Source organism: Choloepus didactylus, chromosome 1 (assembly GCF_015220235.1).
Source record: "Choloepus didactylus isolate mChoDid1 chromosome 1, mChoDid1.pri, whole genome shotgun sequence".
NCBI lineage: Eukaryota > Metazoa > Chordata > Mammalia > Pilosa > Megalonychidae > Choloepus > Choloepus didactylus.
In genome coordinates this window covers 144,509,558-144,515,187 of record NC_051307.1, presented here as the reverse complement: position 1 = coordinate 144,515,187, position 5,630 = coordinate 144,509,558, and the positions used below count along the sequence as shown (strand labels likewise).

The following is a 5,630-nucleotide window of genomic DNA, read 5'->3' as shown; positions in this document are numbered from 1 at the left end:
AATCAGTTGACCATAGATGTGAGGGTCTATTTCTGAACTCTCAGTTCAGTTCCATTGACCAATATGTCTATCTTTGTGCCAGTATCATACTTTTTGGACCACTGTAGTTTTATAATATGTTTTAAAGTCAGGAAGTATGAGTCCTCCAACTTTATTCTTTCTCAAGATGTTTTTGACTTTTTGGGGCCTCATGCTCTTCCTAATAAATTTGCTAATTGGCTTTTCCATTTCTTTGAAGTAAGCTATTGGAATTTTGATTGGGATTGTGTTAGATTTGTAAATCAATTTGGGTAGAATTTACATCTTAACTATGTTTAGTCTTCCAATCCATGGACACAGAGATGTCCTTCCATTTATTTAGGTTGTCTTGATTTTCTTTTAGCAGTGTTTTGTAGTTTTCTATGTATAGGTCTTTTACATCCTTTGTTAAATTTATTCTTAGATATTTGATTCTTTTAGTTGCTATTTTAAATGGAAATTTTTCTTGATTTCCTTCTCAGATTGCTCCTTACTAGTATACAGAAATACTACTGATTTTTGTGTGTTGATCTTGTATCCTGCCTCTTTGCTGAACTTGTTTATTAGCTCTAGTAGCTTTGTTGTAGAATATTTGGGACTTTCTAAATATAGGATCATGTCATCTGCAAACAAAGTTTTACTTCTTCCTTTCCAAGTTGGATGTCTTGTTTCTTTTTCTTTTAATGGCTCCACCTATAACTTCTTGCACAATGTTGAATAACAGTGGTGACAGTGGGCATCCTTGTCTTGTTCCAGATCTAAGAGAGAAAGTTTTCAGTGTTTCACTATTGAATATGATGTTAGCTGTGGGTTTTCATATACGGCTTTTATTATGTTGAGTAAGTTTCCTTCTATTCCTATTTTTCAAATAGTATCATATGGTTTTTCATCTTTGACTTGTTAATGTGTGGTGTATTACATTAATTGGTTTTCTTGTGTTGAACCACCCTTGCACAGCTGGAATAAAACTCACTTGATCACTGTGTATAATTCTTTTGATGTGCTATTGGATTGATTTGTTAGTATTTTTTGAGGATTTTTGCATCTGTATTCATTAGAGAAATTGTTCTGTAATTTTCTTTTCTTGTAGTATCTTTATCTGGCTTTGATATTAGGGTGATTCATAGAATGAGTTAGATAGTCTTCCATCATCTTCAACTTTTTGGAAGAATTTCAGCAGGATTGGAATTAATTCTTCTTGGAAAGCTTGGTAGAATTTACCCGTAAAGCCATCTGGTCTTGGGCTTGTCTTTGTTGGGAGGTAATTGATGTCCATCTCAATGTCTTTACTTTGATTTGTTTGTTGAGGTCTTGTTTTTCTTGTAGAGAGAGTATAGGTTATTTGTGTGTTTCTAGGAAATTGTCCATTTCATCTAAGTTGTCTAGTTGTTGGCATATAGCTGTTCATACTATCCTCTTATGATTTAAAAAAAAAAAGTTCCATGGGATCAGTAGTAATGTACCCAGTCTAATTGCAGATTTTATTTTTTTGCATCTTCTCCCTTTGTCTTTGTCATTCTAGCTAAGGGCTTGCAAATTTTATTGATTTTCTCAAAGAATCAGCTTTTGGTTTTGTTGATTCTATTTTTTTAAATTCTCAATTTCATTTATTTCTGCTACAATCTTTGTTATTTCTTTCCTTCTGCTTGCTTTAGGGTTAGTTTGCTGTTCTTTTTCTAGCTCCTCCAAGTGTGCAGCTAAGTCTTTGATTTTAGCTTTTTCTTATTTTTCAATGTAGACATTTAGGGCTATAAATTTCTGTCTCAGCATTGTTTTTGCTGCATCCCATAAGTTTTGGTATGTCATGTTCTCATTTACACTTGTCTCGAGATACTTACTGATTCCTCTTGTAATTTCTTCTTTGACCCACTGATTGTTTGACTGTGTTGTTTAACCTCCATGTATTTGTGAATTTTCCAGTTCTCTACCTCTTATTCTTTCCAGCTTCATTCCGTTATGATCAGAGAATGTGCTTTGCATAATTTCAGTCTTCTTAAATTTATTGAGACCTGATTTGTGGTCTGACATATTGGAGAATTATCCATGAGTACTACAGAAGAATGTATATTCTGCTGTTTGGGGTACATTGTTTTGTGTATGTCTGTTCAGTCTAGATAATTCATTGTGTCATTCAAGTTTTCTGTTTCCTTATTGATCCTCTGTCTAGATGTTCTATTTTTAGATGAGACTGGTGTATTGAGGTCTCCAACTATTACTGTAGAGATGTCTGTTTCTTCCTGCAGTTTTGCCAGTGTTTGCTTCATGTATTTTGGGACACCCTCGTTAGGTGTATAAATATTTATGGTTATTATTTCTTCTTGGCGAATTGCCCCTTTTATTAATATATAGTGTCCTTCTTTGTCTTTAAACAGTTTTTCATTTAAAGTCTATTTTGTCTGATGTTAGTATAGCTATCCCAGCTCTTTTCTGGTTACTGTTTGCATGGAATACGTTTTTCCAGCTTTTCATTTTCAACCTATTTGTGTCCTTGCATCTAAGGTGAGTCACTTGTAGGCAGCATATAGAAAGATCATGGTTTTTTTAAATCCATTCTATCAATCTGTGTCTTTTGATTTGGGAGTTTAATCCATTTACATTCAATATTATTATTGGAAAGGCAGTACTTTAACCATTTTATTCTTTGGCTTTTATACAGCATATTTTATTTTTGTTTCTTTTTATAACCCTTTAGCTACCCTTACTAATATTCTTCATTTCTACACTCTCCCCAAAACTCTCTCTCTCCTATCTTTTCCTTTCAGCATGTAGCACTTCTTCTAGGGCAGATGTCTTGTTAATGAACTCTCTCAGTTTCTGTTTATCTGTGAATATTTTAAACTCTCCCTCATTTTTGAAGGACAGTTTTGCCGGATAAAGAATTCTTGGCTGGCAGTTTTTCTCTTTCAGTACCTTAAATATACCATAGCACTGCCTTCTCATCTCCATGGTTTCTGATGAGAAATCAGAACTTAGTCTTACTGATTGTCCCTTGTATGTAGTGAATCACTTTTCTCTTGCTGCTAGGAATATGGAATGCTTCATAAATTTGCATGTCATCCTTGCACAGGGGCTATGCTAATCTTCTCTTTATTATTCCAATTTTAGTATATGTGCTGTTGAAAAAGGCATGATCTGGCTTTTGTTGTCGTTTGTTTGTTGTAAAAGACAGGGAAGTATCTTCTAGCAATGGACACCCATAATGCCATTTGTTATTGTGGATGCAGGGCTTGGTTTTTATTGAGTAGACAGCTACTTGTTAGAACTTCTGATAAAACTTTATTTTTCAAAAACAGGCATCTGATCCTTGGGCCATAGTTTGAAGATTTAATTTTTTAAAATATTACATTAAATATTATTTATTTTGAGTTTTTTTGTGCCCCTTAAATTTTGCTCCTGAGATGATTGCTTCACTCAAGTTCTGACTCTGCTTGTTGCTACTTCCATCCATCTATCTTGGAGATGAAAAAAACCTGAGGCATCACCTGGGTCTTTCTATCTTTCCCAGGGCTTGTTTTCAGCTCATTATACTTATTTTTTTCCAAAATATTTTCCAAAAAAGTATACAGAATAATATAATGGATATCCATTTGCCCACTATGCAGATTGAAACATACACCTCCATCATAAGAGTTCTGCCCTCTTTTAAAAGTATCTAGGGATGGGGAGTTGTTGCTAGTGGGAGTGATTGTGTTCCTGTATGCTTAACTTAGTCTCTAAGGTTAAGGAAGTGAACTAAGATTCTAAGTAGCTGGAGACAGTGTTGTGAAACAGACACAGGACTGACCCTTGCATTAGGTGAATGGATTAAGCCTAGATGTCCCCTTGTATGATCTTGGCTAAATCACTTGAAACTTTTCTGCTTCAGTTTCCCTGGGTATAAATTGGGAATAAAAATGCTTACTCTAAGATGTTTGTGGATATCAGTGAATGTGAATGGCTCTCTACAACTTTCGATGCTGGTTTCAGCCAAAAGACACCAGGATACACCTGTAGATAAGTGAGTTCAGTTTACTACTCCTTTAGTGGGATGTCTCAGTAAGAGGATATTAGAAAGAACCTGTAACAAGACTTAGGCTTTGGTTGTATGATTTGGGGGTGAGTCTAAAGAAATGCGATTTCACTCTAGATTGAATGCTGTCAGAAAGTGGGAATCATTCTATGGTGGGGTATTTTGTGTGTGTATGGAGGGGGGGTGTGTGGTGCAGTGACCTTATTTTTGTCTGTGCTTAGATAAAACTATGAAGAGACCCTGTTCTAGTTTGCTAATGCTGCAGAATGCAAAACACTGGAGATGGATTGGCTTTTATAAAAGGGGGTTTATTTGGTTACACAGTCACTCTTAAGGCCATAAAGTGTCCAGGTAACACATCATCAATCAGGTACCTTCACTGGAGGATGGCCAATGGTGTCTGGAAAACCTCTGTTAGCTGGGAAGGCATGTGTCAGGCGTCTGCTCCAAAGTTCTGGTTTCAAAATGGCTTTCTCCCAGGATGTTCCTCTCTAGGCTGCAGTTCCTCAAAAATGTCACTCTTAGTTGCACTTGGGATATTTGTCCTCTCTCAGCTTCTCCGGAGCAAGAGTCTGCTTCCAATGGCCGTCTTCAAACTCTCTCTCATCTGCAGCTCCTGTGCTTTCTTCAAAGTGTCCCTCTTGGCTGTAGCTCCTCTCCAAAAGGTCACTCTCAGCTGCACTGAGTTCCTTCTGTTTGTCAGCTCATTTATATGGCTCCACTGATCAAGGCCCCCATGCCTCTATGGAAATATCTCATCAGAGTTATCACCTACAGTTGAGTGGGGCGCATTTCCATGCAAATCTAATCAGCACCAAAATGTCTGCCCCACAAGACTGCATCAAAGAGTATGGCTTTTTCTGGGGGACATAATACATTCAAACTGGCACAGACCCCATTTTGTTTCAGTTTATCATGGTGTCAGAGTAACCTTGTCTGTGGTTGTTGTTCTGTGAGAATGTTTCTGTCCAACAGGAGAACAGAATGGCCTCGCTGGCTATGAGCATCAGATCAGCTTGTAATAATATTGAGGACCAGCTTTGAATATCAGGTCAGTTCCTGGTTCAGGGGCTGCTTTTTTTTCCCCTCCTTAAAACTGTAAAACCTGCAGAGAGGGGTTTTAGGCCATGAGCCTTCCAGCCCAGGGTGATTTTTACCAGCTGGACTCATAAGAGAGGAAGAAGTGAAAAGTTAGGCAATATTTTATGACTATCAAATCAATCAATAAATGTTTATTGATCACTACCAGGAGCCAGCCCTCAGCTGGATGCTGGGGCTGTGGCAGTGAATAGGAGAGGCATGGGCTTGCCCTTGCTAACCGGTAGCAGCATGTAAGCACCTGGCAGGAATCTGGAAAGCCAGGCATTGTGGGTGGAGGAGTGGGTGAGAGGCACGAAATTGTCCCTGCACTCAGGAGTCAGAGAAAAAAATACACTGGATATGTTTTGGAAGAAGAGATCTAGCAGAACAGTGGGCACAGACGAAAGGTAGGATTTGAGCTGCTCTGGAAGGAAGGGTAAAATGAGGATAGCTGGAGAGAAGAGTGGAAAAGCATTGCAGGAAGAGAGAAAAGGGCAGCTTGGGCTCAAGGTCAGTAAGCAGA

At 37.6% G+C, this 5,630-nt stretch overlaps 1 non-coding gene across 1 annotated transcript; it reads right to left on the bottom strand.

The window, feature by feature from the left end:
- Positions 1 to 3,040: 3,040 nt before the first annotated feature.
- LOC119510376 lies at positions 3,041 to 3,145 on the bottom strand. The gene has a single exon (XR_005211908.1). It is a non-coding gene; the product is annotated as a U6 spliceosomal RNA (small nuclear RNA).
- Between the last annotated feature and the right edge of the window lie 2,485 nt (positions 3,146 to 5,630).